Consider the following 24,795-nt stretch of genomic DNA (forward strand, 5'->3'; position numbering starts at 1 on the left):
GCCGCCCCTCGAGTTGGGCCATTACATTGCTCTTTACCAGACCCTTAATCTTTCTAGATTATCAGGGTCTGGATTTTCCAGGCTACAATCTTTCAAGAATCTTTCCCAAATCTTGTCAAAGTTGTTTGGTGTAAGGTGGCCATTAGAGGGATGGAAGTAGTGTATATACATTGCTGTATGTAGGATAGAAAATGTTGCCCAGTCCAAGAGAAGTGTACACTAGTTTTAATCTGTTGCAATTAAGGTACCCAAATAGTCTTTGAACTGTAACTTGTAAGAGGTTCATGTCCTAAGGAAATTTGATTTAAAATTGTTAACAAAAATACTTAGGGTTTTAAATTCATCAGTTAACCTCTATAAATATGTATTTTGATATAAGAGGACAGTTTCTTGCTAAAAAATACACTGTTTTTAATGATAATGTCCCTATAGCATAGCCAAACGTGTGTAAAAATGTGCCGTTTTGGACTAAGGCCGCCATATTGAATTTGTGGACATGATTCAAAAGGGCCCCATGTTTTAATCTGTTCCAATAGGGGTTCTGACAAGGAATTCAAAGAGAAAACTTTGACAGGAAAATAGGGCTTATTTTTCTGGCAGAAGACCTGTCTAAGCTAACCTCCTCTCACAAGGGCAAACCTCACCCACAGGAACCTATTTGTTTTTTATTGTACTGACAGTACTCGGTGACCTTGAGAAACACAAATCTGTGCTACCTAGCTTGAGTTGCTGCAGCCAGCCAGCTAGAGCAGCAAGGCACCTACAGTGCTACTCTCTGGGGACATGATTTTAAAGATGGCCCAATATGTAGCCAGTGTTGTGCGTGAACGAGTTCAAAAGAACTTGTTCATTGAACACGCTCATTTTTTCGTGAACGTTGAACTGAACGCAACACATTTTTTAATAAAGAACTTGAACGTGAATTAGTTCACATTATGTGTCATGAACGGCAGACATCACTGTAAATGAACGTTGGAATTTGTTTTCCATTGAAAACTGAGTGACATTTGTTTTCTCTTTTGAAACGCAACGAGAGAAAGTTCCTCCCTCCTGTATTCTCGCTGGTGTCGCTTAAATCATGTATCTCCAGACAGAAATGGTTTTGACATTGTGCGCGCAATGCATTGCGGGCAACGTAGTGTCCGGCTGAGAATAGTTGAATAGCATACTGGCTTCCGCACAACGTTACCCGTGATGAATTGCAGCAGAGCGGGGTAGGCATAGCAACGCCGCGTAGCAGGGAACGACTAGAGCGCGGAGGGGTGGAGGAGCGAGAGAGAGAGAGAGAGACAGACCAATGACGAGAGTGAGAGAAAGCGCTGCAATTAAAAAAAAATAAATGGCTAGTGGAAGTGATGGCACGGAGACTGGTCTACCTTGTCTGTAGGCCTACTGCTGCAAGTTTAATCACCTGGTAAGAAACCCACAATTGCAGTGTCATGAGCAAATGTCTACAATGAGCAGCTTCAAAGAACGTATAGTGATTTCTAGCTTGTAGTGTGAAAAACGTATTTATTTGAATATCTCACGAAAAAAGTAAAATGAACTGAACTTTGAACTAGTTCAGAATTAAAATTGTGAACTTTGAACGTGAACTGTTCACTTTGAGCATGTATGAACTGAACTTGAACTAGTTCAGAAAAGCTGTGAACTGGCACAACACTGAATGTAGCACTGTAGCTGCCTGACTGCTGATCTGATGTGAGCTAAGTAGTACCATTTTTTTTTCATACCGACAGTACTCGGTGACCTCAAAGAGATCTGTGTGAAAAAAACGCCCGGAGTTCTTCTTTAACCACATCGTATTCAGATCACTCTTCTGCCCTACTAAGGCAAAAGACCTTAAAGATGAACTGAACTGAAATAATCAACATTGATAATGTGTTGATTATGACAATTAAACATAAATGACACTAAAAAATGTAATTAAAAAAATCAATACGTAGCCTTTTTTAAGCAACACCAAAATTGCGTTTGTTAGTATTAGAACGCTGCCCGTTTCAATGACGTCACTGGCATGGTAGGACCTGAGAAGTTCTATAGGCAACAGCTGCAGCATATTATGTATACACGAAAATTAGTCATTTTAATGGCATGGGTTACACATTTGAGCCTGTGAGGGACAAGCCTGTAGTGTCTTGACTACCACTAGATGGGGGACGATCGGTTTCAGGCTCCAGCTCAACCTTCAGTAGGATCATTTGGGTGAAAATGACTGTGTGGGCGCTGCCGGAGCATGGACACTGGAATCTATCTGTTTCAAAGCAGTGGCGAAACGTAGGGAAAATGTTCGAGGAAGCCAAAGTGACGGGGAAAATATGTTTATTTATGTATGTGTTTATTTTGGGGCGTATACATTTTGTGCAATGTACAACATAGGCTACTGTAGGCCTAGCCTACAGGTCATGTAGAAAACTGGACAAGGGGCGCTTGAGACAGCAACACGCACGCTGTCTCTCTGTCTCCCTCCATCCCTCACACACACACATTGCCTACTGTACATCCTCCACACAACTGCATACTCACTCACCACCACTACATTAGGCCTATGCGAAGCTACGGTGCATACAAATAAGCTATACACACATTGTCACGGCAATGTAAGCTAACGCAGTCTGGACTACTGGCACTCATAACAGCAACTCACACGGGCTCTCTCTCCCTCCCTTGAAACTGTTAAAAAACTTCGTCACCCCAAGTTGACCCCAGATACACGGAGGATACACGAGTTTGCCGTTTATTTTAGGCTAACGTTAGTGGAACGTTTGCAGATTTTTACCTTGTGGATGTTGATATTGCACGAGTCTCTTGGATAGCAGCACTGCGAGTTAAACTCCCTCGCATCAACAATCTGCCCTGAGACGGTGAACAACTGGCTTCAGGGTGAGTAGAAAGGGACATTGGATTCTGTTTACAGACCCGCTGTAGTTTAGTTACCAGCTAGTAAACGCATTATTATCGATCTGTGATATCGTCGGAGTCATGGTTTATACTCTCTATGGTCGGAGTGCTAGCTTGTGGAGTTTGACATAAGAGTGTTTCCAAGGTGTTTAGCTGCTAGCCCTTTCCTAGGTTGGATCGTAGTGGACCTCATCTGAGGCTACTTCGAGATATTATTCCAAAGGGGACAGATAGGCTACTGCACTTAAAACTTTAAAAGATTGAACGAACCTTCCCGGACTTTGTAATTGCGACCAGTGACTGCATTGGGTGAACGAAGCCGAAGTTGAAACTTAGGCTCCATGGCACATAGACAGTGGGCTCGCCCTTCTACGAATTGAAAAAGACTACAAGCTGCCCCACCGAGTTTGCGATAAAGTAAGCAAGAAAAGGTTTTTCAGGATATCAGGATATGTCAAGTCAATGGCATTTATTCGTCCAAAGTTACAGACCAGTTTCCATAGTGCACATCTTATCAATAGTTTGAATGCCGTGTGTGTTTCTGCTCATTGACAAAATAGCGTTCAGTATGATTCATGCCCAATTAATTTCCCCTGTTAAAGTGTTCGCCTTTGTTTCACTAGTTTGGTTTCATTTTGTATGAGATTTTGTGATGTAGGCTAGCCTATGATAAACAGCTTATGGCCAATATGTAACTCAGCTAGGCCTAATGTTAGTTTCCTCAGCCATGTCAGCTAGCCTCAGACTCATTATCTGCTATGGCTGCTAGTGCTAGTGCGGAGTAGCTTACCATGCCAGTGACGTAGCCGATTGTTGAAATCCAACATGGCGGCGCCCATGTAACAACAACAACACTTTCAACGTACAATTGTATCCCTTTTAATAAATTCAGCCATTTTAATCATTGTACCAATGAGAAGAAATAAAATACATCTGTTATATCACCTTTACTTCAAATTCCAGTTCAGTTCATCACCAGTGTGAAACTGAGAAAAATGACTTTAAAGTTATCTTAATGTCCTGACAATTGAGTAATAGATATAATATTGTAATTTTCACATTTTGTAGTGTTTACCTGTATTAATCTATCTACAAAAAATGTATTCTGTGTAGCCTGCAGCAGGAGCTGTTGTTGATTTGGGGAGGGGGCTTTTACTTTGACAGAGTGATTGACGGGACGAATAAAGTCTCGTGTCCGTGGCAAAGTATCGTTTGATCTCGTTTGTTATTCATTAACATAAGGCAGCACCTGTGCTTTTGCCGAGTCGTCGCTGGTAGAGTACTTGTCCTCAGTTCAGCAATGAAGCATAGCATCTCGTTTAGGACGACTACTGTGGTGGTTTAGGGCTTTCACACAGGTATGCTATTTATGTTTGAGCAGACATAGAAATGTATTGTAGCTGTGGTAGTCAAGTGTTTTAATCCTAACAAATGCTTTTAGACTGGGCGCATAGTAACGTTGATGGACAAGGGATATGCCAAACGAACACTGGAGGTTCCGTACCCTTGCTGTGTCCATTATTAGGTATGACCTCCCGTTTTGTTCTAAGTGCACTAACTAACATCAGTTCAGTCGTAACAACTGCTACTTTTTAACAACTGTTACAGTGTGAGCTGCATCCACACGGAGGTTGGACTGCTTTACGCAAGGGTTCGTGAGTTTATGTCAACAGCGTTGCCAATGACTGAGCAGGTACAAACATATGAAGTTTACACCTACTGCATTCATAGCGCATGGTTGTAGTTTACTAACTATGGTTGTATCTGTTTTAGGAACGACTGTGTTGGTAGTGATAATAGCCACTGTTTTGTCTTGGTTTATTTTCGTTCTGTTTTTCTTTTACTGAGTGCCACACTGATTTTGTCCATACTGGTGTTTGAAGGCCTATGTTAGGCTACAGCGCAATCCCTTGCAACGGGCCAATGTTGAAACTAAACCTTGAAATCATAGATCAGTACCATACTACCATAAGTATACGGGAGGCTGTTACTCTGGGGCATAGTGTCTATGCTTCCGGCTGTATTAGTTCATAGAGTTACTGACGGCTGCTTAGTGCATTCACACGGTATTTCCATACGGGAGACTGTTACTCCGGGGCATAGGGTCTATATGCTCCCGGCGGTATTAGTTCATAGATTTACTAACGGGTTTACCCATTGACTTAGCGCATCCATACTGGAAACTGGTACTCCTGAGCCATAGGGTTCTATGACTCGTTGTATAGATTGAATTAGATTTGCTATAACTCTGTACTTAGTACACTTACACTGTGAACATTTAGCAGACTCTTACAGTAGCTGTGATACCCTCACACCTAAGCTTTAAGTACTACATTAATCCCCAGAAGGTAATAATCTTAAACAGGGCTCCTCACTCCTAAGTGTTTGCTGTGGTCACCTTGTTTGCTCAGCTTGTAGTGCACCTTACCTTGGTCCAGGCCATTTTGCTGTGCTGTAAATCGTACATTTCCCTTTCTTTTGTTTTCTTTTGTGTCCTGTGTGCCACTATTTATTGTGAGGAGACCCCGTCCTGGTTGATCTTTGTGGAGGCTCTTTGTAAACTTGAAGCCTATGTTGAGTGCCCTACCAAACTGTCATTATCGTTTTTTAAAGACTTGTATGTATACAGAACTTTTAGGATATTGAATTAATAAATTTTGAATGTTTTTATTAGTCTTGTTCTAGAGACTGCTGGTGACATTTGACAATTTGGATAATAAATATATTTTTGTATCAGTCTCAACTCGTTTCCTGCGTGTTTTGATAATTCTTAGCTGTAGGTCACATCTGTATTCTGCCTTAGTATTGCCCACAAAATGACAATCGGTCATACTAAGGCAAAATACCTTAACTTCTATTTTATAGCACAATGTTATGATAACAATGATAACTTTCACTTAAAATGTAAGCAATATTAACCCTATTGGACTCACTATGATAAAATGACTTCACATTTATCAACATCATATGAAAATGATAGTTTTTTCATTTTTTTCTGTATTTCATACTCATAGTAGCCTACCACACTGACATTTACTTCTGACAGATGTCAGAAGTAAGAATTAGTGTTTTGATGTTTTAATATATATAAAGCGCATTTTTCTGTTTGGATTGAGCCACTAATTTAGACTCATTGGCTTGTTTATTTTGATAACCAGCCTAGAACAGCAAAAATATTTCAGAATCATCCCATTGTAGCATCTTAATGTCTGCTGAAAAGTTTCAGTGAAAACAACATAAAATTTCATATTTCTTGGGATTTTACTTGCAGTATTTGCATTATTATAATGAAATCAGGAAAACATTTTGATGTGTGTAGGTCTTTTCAAAATTATGATTAAATACTGTAGCCTAGGCCTATACATTTTCCTGCATAGAATGGAAACTTGCAGATGATAAAACATCTGCAAGTAAAAAGATAAAATGCAGATAAAACAAAGTTCTCCCACACAAATTGGGTAGATTAGGATGTGATCGGTTGCCTTTATTTGGTCATTTTATATTACTGCAATTTAAAGCTGCCTGCTTTGCGACTAGCTTTAATTTCCCAACTAACCTGCAGCTACACTAAACTTTAGGATTGCATTGATAGAATTGACAGCCTGTAACAACTTGGGAGTTTTGACTAGCCGGCAGCAAGTTTTAAAAACTCGTGGCAGATTTAATGGATTTGTTTTCTCGTCGGTTGTTTGGTATGGATTTTAACCAGGGTTCAACTAAAGGTAGGCTCTAAATTACTACATTCCTGCTGCTGATGTGTGTGTGTGTATGTGGAAGGTGTGTCGTTGCGGCTCCAACAAACTCGCCTAGTTTTCAATGACCGTCATTTGCTGGCGAGAGCTAACATTTTTTTTCTAGTTGACATGTAGCCTTGTATTACGGGCTGGGATGTGAATTAAGATATCCTAGGCTACAAGCCATGCTCTAATGCACCGCTTGTTACTGAACACCGCTTGTTACTTGTTACTTGAGTGATCAAGATTAGCCTAGGCCCTATCTTTTAATGCACCAGCATAATCATTCCTTGTCCTTGGCATTTAGGCAAGGCTACGTTTCAAAGCCATCAATCTAACAAAAAGCAAGCACTGCAAAACATGTAGGCTACTGTATACACTTTATTGAAGTTAGTGTGTCTGAGGTGATTTAATTGAATAATGCATAGCCTAGACATAACGCCAGCTGGCAATGGGTCAAAGACGTGACTCTTGCTTTTTCTGTCCGACTGAACTTTTTACCAATTAATAAACATTAAAATGAATAAAATTATAACATGTATGTCTACCATCTCCCTTATACATATGCCCACTCTTATTTCTTTAAAAATAATTGGCTATTGGTCATTTTCTGCCATCTGAAGTGTGAAAACAACATCATGTGGGGCGACCGTCCGGCCTTGACTTCTGTTTGGACAACTGGTTTTAAATCAAACTAAAATAATTTAAATATAATCCTTACCCTATTTGGCATAATTTTAAACTTGTTTTCCATTGATTGACAAAGTTATGAAACATTTGTACACACATTTCAATCATAATAAACAAACAAATCTTGTCCGAAGATGTTCATTGTCTGAAATATCATCTGGGGCGACCATCAAGAAAATACAATTAAGGGACTTTTATTTTGACAATCATCTCAAAGAGGATGTTGCATCAGCCAGCCTCATGGTAAGGGTCCCACAGAGACGACTAGCAGGTGAGTAGTCACTTTCATTTTTACAAACAAATCCTCTTTAAAACTGCTGCAGTGTATACGTCACATTTTGATATCATGTGGGGCGACCAACCTAAAACTGTAAATAATACGTTTTATACGCAAATCTTTATTTTTAATGTAAATTTGTCAGTGATATGTGGTGAGAAGAAGCTAGCTTGGGTTCTATAGCTAAGCATTAGCCTGTTATACTTGATTAAACTTAAACATCATCTGGGGCGACCGAGCATCATGTGGGGCGACCGCCACTGATTGCTTAAATGATAGAAAACACATATCATGTATTTGTAGTTTCTGTATGCAAATGTTTTCATTCATTATATGCATTTAGTTGTTTTAAATAACTTTCAACATTTCACCACATATATTTTCTAAATTTCAATAATTTCCATCCTACTTCAGAGAGGACTAAGCTTACTACTTTTTGATTATTATGTTTTTATCAGAGAAATGTGTGAATATTAAGCATTCATTCTACTTTTTCTAATTCCTTTTCTAACTCTGTGTATGTTTAAATATACTTTTTTTCTAGATGGCCCCACTAACAAGCAAAGAAAAGACTGCTCACTACAGGCAGCGGATCAATGCAGATCCTGTAGCAAGAGCTGACTATCTTGCCTAATATCCTGACTAGGGGTGGGCGATATATATCGTCTGCGATAATATCGTGATTGTTGTTTTAACGATGTGCAAATTTACATTATCGAGTATTTAAATTACTTATGGGGAAAAACACTCAAAATCACGCATTGAAACCCCATACATTCACTAAATCCAGGAGGTGTATGCAAGAGAAGCCCCGTTGCAGCAGAGCAAGTGTCACATGATCGCTAGTGGGTCCACGTTGTCACACGCAGGCCTAATGTTTATTTTGTGTAGCGAGATCCAGACGTAACCTACTTGGGATTTTGTGCAGCTACTTCTGTTCACGTAGCATTAATGAGACAGTCACATTTTTTCCGACATGGTAAAAAAAAGAAAACATTTGCCTTTGAGTATTTTAATAGTCGGTTGTAAAAAAAGAACTCTTCTCATGTAACCCTTTTGTAAATGGACTGAAGTTCGCTCTAAATATCTACGTGTATCGATTATGCTAACCGTTAGCATCTCTATGGGATTTCTCATATACATTAGCCATAAGCTAATGCATTAGTTTCTATTCTGTAACTTGGAATGCTAGCCTACATGATTTCTCTTAAAACAAAACATCGAAAGAAATAACTTAGATGTACTCTGTTGGTCTGCTTAGTTTTACAGTGAATCCTAAGTAAAGGTTTTTGAAAGGAACTTCAGCTTCAGACTTTCTGTTGGGAAACTGTTAGGCCTAGTCATCTTTTAATGTAGCTGGCTAGACTATGCCATTGCCACACAAGTGGGCAAAATTGGAAATGTGTCATAGAGTGACAATGCATTGGTTGATTTGGTTAAAAAGTCACAGGATAGGTTATTGGTTATTATTGTATTGATGCTATGCTATTAATGAGCTGTAAAGTAATTCAGACTTCTACAATTTTTTTTAAAGGATAGACTAATTATCGTTATCGTCAAAATCACAAAAAATATCGAGATATTATTTTTTGTCCATATCGCCCACCCCTAATCCTGACTAATAGTGAGGAGACTGTTAATGTTATGAAATGTGTGAAATGAAATGGATATGCTGATTCTTCATAAAATTTCATTAAATGTGTTTTAACTATCAAAATCATTGAATAGTCTTAATTGCTTGCTGTTTTTCATCATGTGGGGTAACCAACCATATTCAATTCTGTAGTAAATTAAAAAAAAATAATGTTTGTCCATTTTGGTTGAAATATAATTCATTGGTATAACATGAATAAGTGGATACTATATCTACACATTTTAAATCAGTTTTATGGATTATATGAGTAAAATAAATATGTAATTGGGTCAATGACGTATAAGGCCTTTGAGAGGCCCATTTTTAAAATACTTGAAATAATAATATATTTGGCTATTTTCTAAACATTTGGAGTGTAGTCTACACATGCATGTGTGTGAAATCTTTGTTTGAAGTTATTTTAGTGCTTTTAAACTCAAATGAATAGGGCAACGACCTTAAAGTCATTTGGGGCGACCGTAATTTATCTTAAAATTAATAGATTTCCTTTACATAAGTTATATTTTAATAAGTATCAGTAATTAATTGAACTGTTTAAGAAAGATATACTCATGTGTCCTTTCATTTATTGCAAATGATGTTAAATACATTTTTATCTATAATGGCAGTGTCACCCTCATAAAGCAAACTTCACGTTGATGGTCGGTTAGAAGGCAGCTTGCCATAACTTCGCACCGTAACTTCAATTGAGTGTTAGCAGCGTGAAAGGAAGGCATAAAGCCGTATCTGATGTTACGGGCTTCTGCCACAGTTTCCCCTAGGCTTTTTGAAGTTACGGCAAAAATATAATCTTATTTCTCCCAAAAAACAACCGAATTGAAACTTGAGGTTTGTCTACATGATAAAACGTATGTTTATTTTGCCCTACAAAGGCAAAAGGCAGTAACTGCATTTTTGGTCAAAAATGAGTTATTGTCATTTTTGGGATATTAAAGACTTCCTTTATCATGTGGATAAATATCTATACTCAATTTGACTGTTTTTTAAAAAAAATAGAGGGTTGTGTTCACAGTAACTCCCAAAACCATACTGCCGTACAAAGGCAAAAGGCAGTAACTGACCAGAGTGTCGAACTGAGAAAAATGACTTCAAAGTTTTTTGTTTTGTCTACACAAATATATTATAGGTAGAGCAATGAAAATCTGGTGACTTGTTGCCCCGATGAAGAAATGTGTGTATATAAAAAATCTTGTACTCAAAATTGACCTTTAACCCTTATTTGTCAGATACTGTACTCTGCCTTTGTATTATGTACTAAAAATAAGGAGTCGTGCAAAGGCAAAAGGCAGTAACTGGGGCATTGAGGAGACAAAGAAAGAAGACTGTAAAAAAATGTTGTCCTCTTATGCCCCCCAATAGAAGGGCTTTCTGGCTCTCACTTCTTGTGGAGGAGTGACAGCATAATTCAAGTCAAGTTTATTGCATCCAAAACAATGGAAATTACATTGCTTATGTTATGCCCACCGTCATAAGAAACCTCAATTCACTTGTTTTTATCTCCATACATGAATTTTAATCCATCCATTAATTTGATATCTTTGCGTTCTCTTTCAAATAAATTATTGTTTTTAATTATCAGAGATAGTTGTTGTATTTATTCATACGGTACACTCTTGTGTCACCTATCTGCAGTCACCCTGTTGGTTTTGCTGCACACAAAATTGAAGTTATTTAGTCTACGCATTGTCTCCAACTGAATGCACTCCCAGCACTGGATAACAACAAATAAATGTCTAAGTAATGTGTGTCATCTAAAACAAATGCCATGATTTAGACTTTATTGAAGGTGATCTTCTATATGGTGGTAAGCAAATATTGATTATATGTCAGTTACTGGCTTTTGCCTTTGCACGACTCCTTATTTTTAGTACATAATTCAAAGGCCGAGTACAGTATCTGACAAATAAGGGTCAAAGGTCAACTTTGAGCACAATATTTTTTTATATACACACATTTCTTCATCAGGGCAACAAGTCACCAGATTTCCATTGCTCTACCTATAATACATGTGTGTAGACAAAACAAAAACTTTAAAGTCATTTTTCTCAGTTTGACACTCTGGTCAATTACTGCCTTTTGGCTTTGTAGGGCAGTATTGTCCTAATAATGACAAAAACTCATTTTCGCCAAAATCGAAGTTACGACTTTCTGCCTTAGTGCGGCAGTCTTGGAGCGTCCTCTAGGGGTCTGGAAACATACCTCCAGAGACCATCTCAGTGTCTATGCACAAGACAATAATGAAAGGCAAGGTGTTTTTTTTTGTTTTGTTTTATAAAACAATTAACCCAGATAGCATCAACATTGAATCACTATCAACTGTTCAATATAATCATGTCAAATTGCTGTCAATGTCTAACGTTGAAACAGCGAAAATGTGCAAATACTGTTTTGCAGCAAATCAAAGTTGAGAATGTGGCATGAGATGATGATGTATCGACTCCAGTTCAACCTTTATTCAGCTATTTTTATAGTGGTCGAATTTGGGTCTAGAACATCCCAAAGTTTCATCTTCAACAGGATAATTGGCAGTCTACTAGCATGCTCCTCGACTACCTTGTCTTGCTGGTCTTTGCTGGTGTAGCTGGTTGGGCCACCAGCTGGATATGCTGGCGTGACCATCTGAGGAAGCTGGTCATGCTGGTGTGACCAGCCTGTCCTGTGGGATACAGCTGGTGCAAGATGGTCATGCTGGTGACCAGCCTGTCAAGCTGGTCATGCTGGTTTGCTAGAATGACCAACATAAGCTGGCATGGCCAGTTAGACCAGCACTATAAACCAGCTAAAATGACCAGCTTGAGGTGGTACGACAAGCAAAACCATCTGAATTACCATAATAAGCTGGGAAAACCAGCTGAAAGTATGTTCTCACAAGAGTTTTGCTGGTCTAGCAGGTCAACCATCATAGGGTGATCAAACAAGCTGGTTAACAAGCTGGTCAACCAGCAAACCATCTTTAGCTGGTCAGGCTTTTTTTTTCAGCAGGGTAAAAATGTTACAAGTATGTAAATTGATATATTTATGGGAAATTATGTATTATTGTGTTGTTTTGTTGTAAAGACATGCAAGGCATTCTGGGCCATGTAATAGACAAGCAGTTGTCGCCAGAGTTTAACTGCATCTCCATACTCATGAATATGAATAGGTGTTTCTGTAAACCTAGGGACAATAAACAGCCATCTCTGTTACAAGAATGAGCTGGTAATCGCTCACTGAAGAGAAAAACTATCGATTAAAAAGGTTGTTTACTCCAGAGCATCGAAAATTTGCCCCTGAAGTTAGACGATAGAACGAGCAGGAACTGTAACTGGAATTGGCAAGAGAGTTAAGAGCAGCAAAAAAACAGCAAACTGGTAGGAAAAAACTACTTATGGTATTTGGTATAGTTAATGCCACTGTTATGCCTATTACTATTATTACTGTGTGGAGTCGAAAAGGTTTAAAGGATACATATTCTTTATATATTAGCAGTAATAAACAAAGCAAATGAAAGGGCTAACTTTACTAGCCTACTTTTAGGAGGAATGTAGGCTCTTTTCCTAATCAAAATATCTTGCTAAGGCTACATGTTTGGACACTGTAGATGTTGTTTGCCTACTATGGGCTAGCTATGGAGTTTAAAGTTTAAGTTACTAGCCAACTATAAGACAGCTAGTGGTCTCTGAAAATGCATTTAAAACCAGTGATTAATTATTTACATGTATTATAACGTTTGTCATCATGTTATCAAGCAATGTATGCCAGTTATTGTCACAAAATTTGCTTAGAAAGATTAAAACTGCATGATAGAGCACTTCTATAACTCGTGAACAATAATGCTGCCCTCTTAAAATGTCTAATTTACTGTCGACACCCATCATACATAATTCCTAATGCTACACCCATTTAACAGCGAGAGTGTAAGCTCTGTATCCTGTCTTACCTTGCTTATGAGATTGAGATTTATTGTGTTTGTGAATGGTCAAAACCTCAAAACCTGATTTTTTTTCTATGACATAGTTCACAATTAAAAATCTTTCCAGTAGACTACATTTAATGTCATGCAAATAATATACATCCTCATGTAGGCCTACACATAAAAAGTTAAAACCATGTCCTTGAAATGGATTAAAATCACTTGGAAATGTTGTGTAAATGTCAGCTTGTGTAGACAAAATGCATCTGACTAGCGTTAACTGCAACCTCAAATTTAGAGGTTATAACAATTTCTCTCCAATTATTACCTACTCCTAGAGCTGGGCTATTCAACTTCATTACCAAGTGGGCCAGGCAGGGAAACGACTGGGTCATCGTGGGCCACCCAAAATACGGTGTTGGTAAAATTGCTCCTATTGTGGCTATAAGAGACGTGTTTATGAGCATCCTGCTACATTTAATGACTTAAGTAAAATATATTCACAAAAAAACACTGGATGTGGTGGACATTCCTTTATTCTGGGTTGCATCAATAGGCTATCAAAACAAACAGGAAGTATGGTCATATCTCAGGAACGCTTTCACATATTGAAACCAAACTTGGTATATAGACACAAGCCATATCCCGAGGACGCACAATACATTTGGCGTCTTTCATTTATCAAAACAAAACTTGGTACAGGGACTCGGGACTCCATTGTGAGGCCACACACATAATTTGGTGCCCTTTGACCTAGGGGTCGCTGCATCTAGGAAAAATGCTTTTTGCCATTTCGGATGTATGTTAATGCACATAACCTTTGACCTGTACGCCCAATTTTGAAAAATGAGGCACTGTTAGAATTCTTTGATCATGCCAGGTTCAACGTAGCATATTCCACTGTGTGCTCACGTTAGTGACCACACCAGAGCAAGCACACTTTCGCAGTTCCTCCGGAAATGCTTTATAGTTTTAACTACCTTCCCAAAACTGTTCTGAAATGTGTTTTTAATATAATGTTTGTTGGTAGGCTAGATACTGTTACAAGCCTAATGGACATGATCAAGTGATCACAAAAATAGAGAAAAGGTCATATTACACGCAAGGAAACAAGCCACTAGCGATGACGTTGTAGAACAGACAGGACAAGGTGGCCTGGGAAGACCCATATGGTGTCAACGAGGCTAGAGGAAAGGAAACTGCACTAAGTTATGTGCACTTTGTTGCTGGACATTTAGACAAATTGTTCGAGTTTCCGCTCTAAAATTAGAAGGGGAATTGTCAGCATCAACTCTAGGAAAGTGTAGGTTAACCATGCTTTTGAACACAGTTTTTTTCTGCCATCATTCTGATCAGAATGGAGGGGGCAGCCGTGGCCTACTGGTTAGCGATTCGGACTTGTTGGCGGTTCGAACCCCGACCAGTAGGCACGGCTAAAGTGCCCTTGAGCAAGGCACCCTCACTGCTCCTCGAGCGCCGCTGTTGTTGCAGGCAGCTCACTGCGCCGGGATTAGTGTGTGCTTCACCTCACTGTGTGTTCACTGAGTGTGTTTCACTAATTCACGGATTGGGATAAATGCAGAGACCAAATTTCCCTCACGGGATCAAAAGAGTATATATACTTATACTTATCAGCTCTGTGTCTGCAGCTGCAGTGTGTGTGTGTGTGTGTGTGTGTGTGCAACAACAGTTCCACCTTGCACACAGACTTCTCCGGATAGTCTCGTCAGTTTAGGGCAAATGGCTGCAAAAAATGATTAACAGTTGAGCCAATGTTTTTCTGTTCATATAGGGCCTAATAAACAAAAAAATGCAAGGAGCCCAAAAAATTAGGTGGGGGAAGTCCCTGAAACGGCCACGCCCACTTTTTAGACCCAGAATTCTGTATCTCGGCTCCTTTTATAACACCAACATTTATATTTAAATATTGATGCAAAAAATTAATAACAACAAACTGTCGCTGAACTGTCGCAAAAATCTATATTTTAGCTTTGAGAACCACCTAAATCTATGGAATTTATTCTGAGTTACCGAACTTACTTGGATGGATCAGATGAATCTGGGATAGAAGAAATGTAGTTGACCTCTACTGTTGACTTTCCGTTCGAAACAGCTGTATTGTATTGTTTATCAGACTGTTTCTGACTCGTTTTGAATCGCCTTTGACTACTCAGAGTGGCTGCCAACAGGCATGCTCAAACATGTCCTAAAACAACTCTTAACGTTCGTTTTCAAAACTGTGCAACTCACCGAGTGGTGTGTCGTGTTTTATTTGGCATTTTGTAAAATCCCATTGATTTCTGTTGGAAGACTCATTGCACGTTGATATTACTGCGCCACCGTCTATGCTTCAGGTTCAAATATTGAGCGGAAGTTTATACGCGGCTGTGGGGTGTCTGAAAAAATAGTTCAGAGGCAGAGCATCCACACCCATCTGCAGGAGCTTGTCATCCAGTCTCAGGGGTTGGATGGTGTTAAAATCACTGGAAAAGTCAAAGAACATGATTCTCACAGCACCTTTCCCCTTGTCCAAGTGGGAATGCATCCTGTGTAGGAGATATGTGATGGCATCGTCCACGTCCACTTTCTCCTGGTATGCAAACTGTAGCGGGTCTAGTGCATGGCGTACCTGGGGTCTGAGTATCCCCAAAACCAGTCGCTCCATGGTCTTCATCACGTGTGATAACTGCTGTCACCTTACAAAAACCTATCATTTTTGGACTTTCACTTGGTTTACATTGTTTCTTAGAAGGTTGTAGATTTAGAGCTTTTCAACAAACTGCATGGCTTTCATGAGTAGATTTACAGAAAAAGGTGGCTTGGGCACTGATTGATTCAGTGATAAAAAGTTTTTTCACATCTTCTGCATCTTTTAAGCCAAAAACCAACTCTCTGCGACCTTCGGGATTTCAGGTCTAAAAAGTTGGCGTGGCTGTTTCAGGGCCTTCCCCCACCTAATTTTTTGCCTAATTTTTTTCCTTGCATTTTTTTTTTTTTTGGGCCCTAAATGAACAGAAAAACATTGGCTCAAATGTTAATCATGATTTGCAGCCTTGACCCCATTTTTGCCCCAAACTGACCAGACTATGACAACAAAAACAGAATTGATAACGTCGGAGCTTATCAATATGGTCTATAATAATTTAACCCCGTGGATGATGCAGCAGGCTACCCATCCCTACCCTTACAGAAATTTCAGTTGCCGCAAATTCACCTGCTGCAAATTTGCCACAAACATTTAATTTTTGTAAGGGTACCTTACTATTATCAGCTCTCCCTTACTATTATCAGCTAAAGGCTCACTATTAATAGCCTATCCAAAGTAGTGACGGTCACATTTTCTTTCTCTATGAACAGAAATATTGCATAATGTATCAGCCTAATATTCAAATGAAATAAACAAACAAATAAAAATGGCAAATATTGGCCGATTAATCGGTCAGCCTCTACCTTGGATATTTTCCCCCTTTCATAGCTTTTATCAATGGAATGTTGGACATTTTAATTTGCCCTTTTTCACCACAATTACAGAAAATAAAAAAATTGTATATTTGGTCAATTCCATGTCAAAATTAGATAAAGTTGTTACTGCTGCAGTCTCAGATTTCCTTCAAACCTCGTATATTTTATAAATGGCTCCCAAAATCAAGGCATGTAAAATAGTTTTTGTTTCAACCCCTATGTTGTCTTTTTTTTTTATCAGCCCTTGATATGATTTCAGTAGATAGTGTGGAAATACATTATCTGGGAAGCCACGTTTGGGATGAAAAGGCAGGACTCAAAGCCCCCATTTCAGCAATATGGCATGAGTAAGGGTGGGGTTTGTAAAGGATATACCCACAGCTGTGGTTCAACCATAGGTATCCTATACCAATGCCACAATCACAAGTGACATATTGCCAGTTCAAACTGTGTGTGTGTGTGCTTGCACACAAGACCATGTAAATCCCTTGCTTTGTATTCTCCAACTTTATGGGGTTTCTTAGGAGAATATTACAAGCTGTTTTGTTGACAAAGGGAGGCTTAAGAAGGTATTACAAGCAGGAGTGCCAATAATTGTGAGCAACTTGTTTTTCTTAAAAATATTTATTTATTTATGAGATTTTCCTTTTTACTTCGCTTCAAGGTTGGATTTTTCCTAATTGTTTTCATTGTGAGATTGCAATAAATCACCAAAACATTATTTTTTATACCGGTTTTTAGTCAACTTTAGCAGAGGTGCCAATAATTCTGGAGGGTACGTGTTACTGTATATAAGTATAATTATATAGTATAGTTACTGTGTTAAAGTATAATATAGTAAAAGTAAGTTCTAGCTATTGCCATACAGGTGGGTCTAAAAAAATTAACCTTTCATATATTCTAGATTCATTAGATATAAAGTGCAATATTTAAAGCTATTTTTTATAACCTTAATGGTTACAGCTTACAGCTCATGAAAACCAAAAATCAGTATCTCAAAATGTTAGACTAAAGAGGTTATAATCCAGAAATGTCGACCTTTGAAAAGAAATGAACTAATCTGACTAATTTGACTAATCTAAAATAGTTAATTTATACAGTCAATACTTGGTCGGGCTGCTTTTGCACAAATTACTGCATCAGTGTGGCATAGTATGGAGGCAATCAGCTCGTGGCACTGTTGAGGTGTTATGGAAGCCCAGGTTGCTTTGATAGTGGCCTTAAAGTCATCTGCATTGTTGGGTCTGGTGTCTCTCATTTTCCTCTTAGGTCAGACTAATTGTCTGGCCAGTCAAGCGCAGTAATAGCATGGTAGTGTGTTGTGGTTTGTATATGTTTAAGGTTATTGCCATTATTCTGTGTTCAGATTTTTTTTATTATTTAGTCTTTTATATTTGTATTTTTGATAAGGCTTCATGTTAAAGTGTAATGTTTATTGACGCTACTGTAAGTCGCTTTGGACAAAAGCGTCTGCTAAGAACAATAAGCTTGCTTATGCTTATCATGTAGGGGAGAGCCAGGACGATTGAAACATGGGACGAATGAAACATTCCAGTTTTCTCCGAGTGTAATGATGATAGACAGACGTCCTTTGGTCAAAACATAAAGCATGTTAATTCCTTCTATCAGCCAAATATCTTCCTGCTATGTCCTTTTATCACAGAGTTACAGGCGATAAACAAGTTTTGATGCTCAAAAGTAAACTTCATTAGCAGTTGAATTTTTTCAATTATTAATGAGTTTTTCATTTAAAAGTTTGACTTAATGCTTATTCAGTAGACCATTTAGTGTTCTCCACAATCCCAGATTTTTATATCGCATGCTTGTTTACATGGAAAGCAAAACAAGCTTTAATGACATATGTCAGGCTATAACTCCATGTATTTTAAGTAAATGCACAAATATCTGTGTTTAAACAATCATTTATGGAGGTGAGACATTTTTAGGAAGATGAAAATATATTTGGGCCCACCAGGTAGGGGGTCGAGTTTTCTTATGTCATCCTATGGAGACTGATGGCCTGTGGGTCGTTAAGGGTACTTATTTGGATGTGCAGTGGCCTAACCCACGTAAAAACCTAGTGAAACAACATTTTCAACAATAGAAACATGATATAAATGGGAAAGTTTACTGTTCTAGCTATAAAAATGGCAGAATCATCCACAGGGCATGATATTTCAAAAACCACTTTATACATGCTTCACGATGATGGCAATTAGTTGTTAACAGACATATATATATATATATATATATATATATACTCTTTTGATCCCGTGAGGGACATTTTGTCTCTGCATTTATCCCAATCCGTGAATTAATGAAACACACTCAGCACACAGTGAACACACAGTGAGGTGAAGCACATGCTAATCCCGGCGCAGTGAGCTGCCTGCAACAACAGCAGGCGCTCGGGGAGCAGTGAGGGGTTAGGTGCCTTGCTCAAGGGCACTTCAGCCGTGCCTACTGGTCGGGGTTTGAACCGGCAACCCTCCGGTTACAAGTCCGAAGCGCTAACCAGTAGGCCAGTAGGCCCATGCACGAAGACGTATAGCCCTGCAACAATCTATCTAAAATAACACCTTTTGGGAGTACCATTCATGATATGTAGTAAAATGTTGAAGTTGTGGAAAGTTTATATGGCTTAAACTGTATGTTTCATTCCTCCCCTTATGGTGTTTCAACTGTCCCGACCAGGAGGGACGAATGAAACATTACGCACGTCCCACTTTTGCTGTAATAATTCCTGAACGGTTTGGTTCAAAGCTGAAAATTAGGGCTGTCAAAATAACTGATTAATTTCGATTCATTAATTTGAGGGGGAAAAAAATAGTGCAGATTAATCAATTCCGTATGACCTTTGACCCCGAGCCGTTCTAGTCTAAAAATGGCCTGATAAAAAATAAAGTGTTGAAAATAAAGTCCTCTGCAATGTCTGCAGCAAGGAATTTGCATATCACCGGAGTTCATCAACTCTATAGTCGCACATCAATGCAAAGAAATAAGTGTTGACATCAGTGGCGTCATGCCCATTGAAGTTAAGGGGGCACGTGCCCCTCGGATTTTTCGTCCCTGATAATTTTTTGGATCATAACTTTGTTCCTATTATGCTCCATAATAAGCCAGAGCCTATAACGACTCAAATGTATTCTTCTAGATGTGTAATAAACCGTAGCAAAATAGCTGAAGACCAGTCAACTAGGCCTGTCAAACTCGATTCCTTTTAAGGATCCGGGTTATTCTGAGTCACTCACTAAACTGATCCGGGTTGAACGAGTCACTTGAGTCATTTGAGTCAGTATTGCTAAATCGCAAAGAAATTCAGTCCTACGTTCAAGCAGTGCCGTGGGGTGCTTCATTTCGTTAAGTGCCTTCTCATGTTGGATGTGGATCCTCCATGATTTGAAACCAGGTTTTTGCAGCACTTGCATTTAGCCTTTAGAGTTTTGCTCTCCTGGTCAAAGTGCAGCCACACATTGTTCATCTTTTTGGTGCTCATGTTCAGAAACGTTGATCTTATTGACAGAGAGGGTAGCCTATATTATAATAATTAATTATTTGTTGTTGTTTTGTTAACAATAGAAAAGTTTGCCTAGGTCTAATGCTACTCTGCTACAATGTTTATTACCACTACTACTAAATAGTAGGCTACTAGGAATTTATTCTAATAAGTATTATAGACTACTAATACTAGGCAACTAATAATACTATTAATCATAGCTATACTGTTAGGTAGCCTAATATAATAGCATATAATATAATATAATATAATATAAACTAGCCTAATATAATAGCGTCAAAACCTCCACCCACTCACGGGAAAGAAAGCAGTTTGAGCCAGACTGTTTATTTATTGTCTTAACCTAGCCTAAGCAATTGACTTTCAATGTAGACATAGAAACAGGAACGTAGAAATGCCCTGCAGTGAATAAATTATTATTATTGTTATTATTATTATTATTATTACTACTACTACTATTCTCATTAGGCCTATTATTATTATCACCTTGACACGAGTAGAAACTAGGCTACTCGCTCGTCTACAGATCCACTCATGTAGCCGGCTGATTCGACTGACTCGCACTCATAACAACATAACGTAACCGGTCCGCCCGGCTGATCCAAATGACCCAGGTAGGCTAGCCTACTCTCCATACAAAGCTTGCAATGTTTCGGACTGTCTTCGCGACCTAATTGCATTTTAAAGTAGGCTATGCGTGCAGAACATATGTTATTTCAGAAGTGAAAGCATGGCTTTTGTTGTGGATTTGCTTTTTACCTTGACAAGGAGTTACTCGCTCCTCTAAAGATCCACTCATGACAACGTAGCCGGCTGATTCGGCTGACTCGCCTCATAACAACATAACGTAACCGGCCCGCACGGCTGATCCAACTGACTCAGGTAGGCTAGCCTACTCAAGCAACTCCATACAGAGCTTGCAATGTTTCGGACTGTCTTTGCGACCTAATTGCTTTTTATAGTAGGCTATGCGTGCAGAACATATGTTATTTCAGAAGTGAAAGCATGGCTTTTGTTGTGGATTTGTTTTCCACCTTGACGAGGAGTTACTCGCTGCTCTAAAGATCCACTCATGACAACGTAGCCGGCTGATTCGGCTGACTCGCACTCATAACAACGTAACCGGCCCGCCCAGCTGATTCGACTGACCCGGGTAGATACTCAAGCAGCTCCATGAGCGTGCAGTTCGGACGGTCTGCACGACCTAATTGCATTTTAATATGCTACATCTATACACCAAATCTAATTATGTCTAGGCTACATGCAGAACATTGAATGTTATTTCAGAAGTGGAAAAATGGCTTTTGTTGTGGAATTGCTTTTCACCTCGAGGAGGAGCTACTCGCTCTCGCAGATCCACTCATGACAACGTAGCCGGCTGATTCGACTGACTCGTACTCAACGTAGCTTAACCGGCCGGCTGATCCGACTAACCCGGATTGCTACTCAGCCGCTCCAATCTGAGTCCCATGGTCTGTGAGTCTGCAATGTTTCCGGCTCTGCGGGAAGTTAACCAGTTATCTCGGACTGCCTGCTCACTCAGTCGCTTGAGTTGATTTGTGGAGTTGTGGTTGCCTACGAAATTGTTACATTTTTGGCAGCTACGATGGCTAGGGCTAGGAGGCTAGCTAATGTTGCAAGAGGTTTGTGTGTGGCACTGTTTATCGTTTTAGATTGAATTGTAGTAGGACTCAACTGATCCGAGTTAATGATACTAGAGACTCGCGACTCATGGGTTAATTTAAAGACACGGGTGAAAGATCCGAGTGAATCACGACTTAAACACCTTTACAGTCAACAGCCCTTTTCCTAAAATTGGTGTCTGTGTATGTTCCCGTAACTCACACGTGCATTGAGCTCGCAATGTTTTGCTTGTGTTGAACTGTTACAGTTAACTTTAGGCTACAGTTTGAACAGTTGAACTGTTACAGTTACAGTTTAAACAGATACAGTCAATGGTGTTGAAGTGGTAAGTAGTCTAGCTAAGCAATAAAAAGTAGTGGAATTATTTGTAGTTGACCAGGAAATTTTGACTTGATGATCAAATAGTTAGAACTATGGATTTGATGTTGGCCGCGAATTCAGAGCATTTGTTAACGTTAGCCTATCAGTATAACGTAGCCTAGGCTACTCTTATTACAAATATTTGGCAAAGTCTCTTGGTTCAATTGTTTCCAGTTTCATAAACGAGGGTGTTCGATTTACAAAATCCAACCTAATACCATTAGGCCTACCAAGGCATTGCGTTGGATGTTTCTCCACTTGTTCTCTTCACGTATCTGGCTGCTAATCCATGTAATGAAAAGGGATAGCCTACCCGTTCAAAAGGAGGCTTAAAGTTGTTTTATAGCCTATAGGATCGCTATGATCGTGATGTAGAGGGCAAGGAAGTATAATAGTCTCTCTCGTGCTCATATTATCAGGTCACTTGCTCATGATTTGCAGATAGCAACTTACAAATGAGGTAGCCTATTGCTTGCCATAAAGGGTCATGAAAAATACTAGTAAAATATTCAAATATTTAGGGTTAACCATCAGCACTGAAACCTGTCTAACTTCTTTCAAAGTCCTTCATCACATGAATTAAGATTAAAATAATTTAATTTCTAAGCACCACAAAGTCCGACCTCAGCAACTTTTTTAATGTAAGATTGCAGTAGCGGCTCCTGGGTTGACAAATAGGCGGGGCAGAGCCTGTTGATCAAGTTTAGAAAAAAAAAATTGGCATAGTTCCAGGTCACCGGCAGCTGGACGCAAAAGGGCGGTCCACGGAGATTTTGTTCATTTTTACGACTCTTTCTTTCTATGGCTAGGCTATGAGCGAAATCTGGGGAATGGAATTCCATAATGTTACCACTTGCGGTCAAAATACCGTTTTGTTCATGCATTATTAACCTATGTTAGCCTACTTAATGTTATTTTATTCATAAGAAGTGAAGTTTAAAATGTTGAGATTCAGACAAATAAAAGCTACAATGTAGGTACCGGTAATCAGCTCATTAGCTCAGATCAGTGGAGAACTACTTTGGGGGAAAAACTCAAGAGGGAAACAAATAACCGAGAATTCGTTGCGAAATCAAAATTCCACTAGAGCTCCAAGTGTAGGCTTCACGCCGCCTTACACCACTCAGCTCTCATAGTCAAGTTTAAGTTGTTTATTGTCATGTAGGCCTAGCCTACTCATAAAAGAAATTATAAGTAACGAAATTATTGTGTTCAAGAGCCAGCTCAACTTTAAAGAGTAAATTAAAAGTAGGCTATTCATTAAAAAGGTAAATATTCTGTGTTTATGAATGAGTGCTTGCGTGTCCACCGTGGTTTAGAAATTAATATTAAGTGACACATACACGTAAAAGGGCAGTTTTTTTCAAGAGCTCCTTGGGGAATGATTTGGAAAATTTGAGGAAGCTTGAACTATCAAATAGGATGGCGGCAGACAAATGGCCAGTGAATGAAAATCTGTCGGTGGCGGTAACTATGATTATCACACACTTCATAGGCAATTTGCGCAAAGTTACAAGCGGTCGTGCGCTTATCCTGGACACCAGTATGTTTTGCACAAAGGCACGGGACATCACGTAGGCCTGTCGTTCTCATGTTGGCCACAAACTTGTCTGTAACCCTGTGTGCCTCCACTGCATCGATTGCTCTTTTCTGTGCATAGAGCTCATCTACACGGGGCATGATCTTAGAACAGGTCTAAGGAATAAAAACTCAGGATCTAAGAGCATTTGAGAAAACCCTTTAGCCTCTCTAACTGAGATTGTATTAAAATCTCCAGATGTTTCAATTATTTAGAAACACTCCAAAATAAGCTTTTAAATCTTTTCGGAGATCTTGTGAAAAAAGCGGAGAAACTATAAAAATCCGAGAAGAAGACACGCACTGAGGATGCTGCTGACGCAGCCTTTTCCATCACCAGGTTCAATTGATGTGCATAGCAATTAGGGTAGGCTACACGTCTTGCACTTTCTTACGCACTCCACCAGATGCTCCTCTCATGACACTAGCCCCATCAAATGTCTGTGCAATCAGCCTTACTTTATCTGTGTCACTCTCAGGTGAACAAACTCGTACACGATTTCGCACTTACAGTGTAGCCCTCATCGAGTTGTGCTGCAATATTAGCTTTCCCCAGCATGGCTAATTTGCACAACTCAGATGCTAGCCTCATGTTTTTTGCCTTCTCTGAAAAATGTTTCATGTCACACACACCTACACTAGCCTACTCCAAGCATCCCCTTGTCCCCCAGAAGATCGGAAAAGCAGGCATGGAAAACAGAACATTTTATTGCGTTCAGGACAACCAGAGCTTCTTATCAGACATATGGCCTACCACGAACGTGAAAATGTCCGATTAAATGACCGACTCTTGTCCTTTGTTTGTTGGTATACGATGTTAATGTCGGGCTGATCAGGTCCTAGGTCTTTGATAGCTAAGTTAACTACAAACTCAAGTCTTTCGAATAAGTTCTTTAAGAGAAACTCCACACTATTGCACACACGCTGTTCACTCGCCATTTTTCAACTGTCTGCCTGACCTCACAAACTTCGTGCGGACTAATACAGTAGTAATACATAGGCTACTACCTACAGTAGGCAGTAAGTTCTGACGTCGTATAGGGTGGGCAGTGGCATGATCTGCCCACCCGACCTTCTACTAACCGC

The 24,795-nt window shown here is 39.2% G+C and overlaps 1 protein-coding gene across 1 annotated transcript in view; it reads left to right on the forward strand.

Annotated features, from left to right (window-relative positions):
• The first annotated feature begins 1,277 nt into the window (after positions 1 to 1,277).
• Positions 1,278 to 24,795, forward strand: part of dab2 (DAB adaptor protein 2) — a 235,420-nt gene continuing 211,902 nt past the window's right edge. Inside the window, exon 1 of the mRNA XM_042066207.1 lies at positions 1,278 to 1,414. The gene's annotated coding sequence lies outside the window, so the exon portion shown is untranslated. The remainder of the gene's footprint in view (positions 1,415 to 24,795) is intronic.

Source organism: Alosa sapidissima, chromosome 2, assembly GCF_018492685.1.
Source record: "Alosa sapidissima isolate fAloSap1 chromosome 2, fAloSap1.pri, whole genome shotgun sequence".
Taxonomy (NCBI): domain Eukaryota; kingdom Metazoa; phylum Chordata; class Actinopteri; order Clupeiformes; family Clupeidae; genus Alosa; species Alosa sapidissima.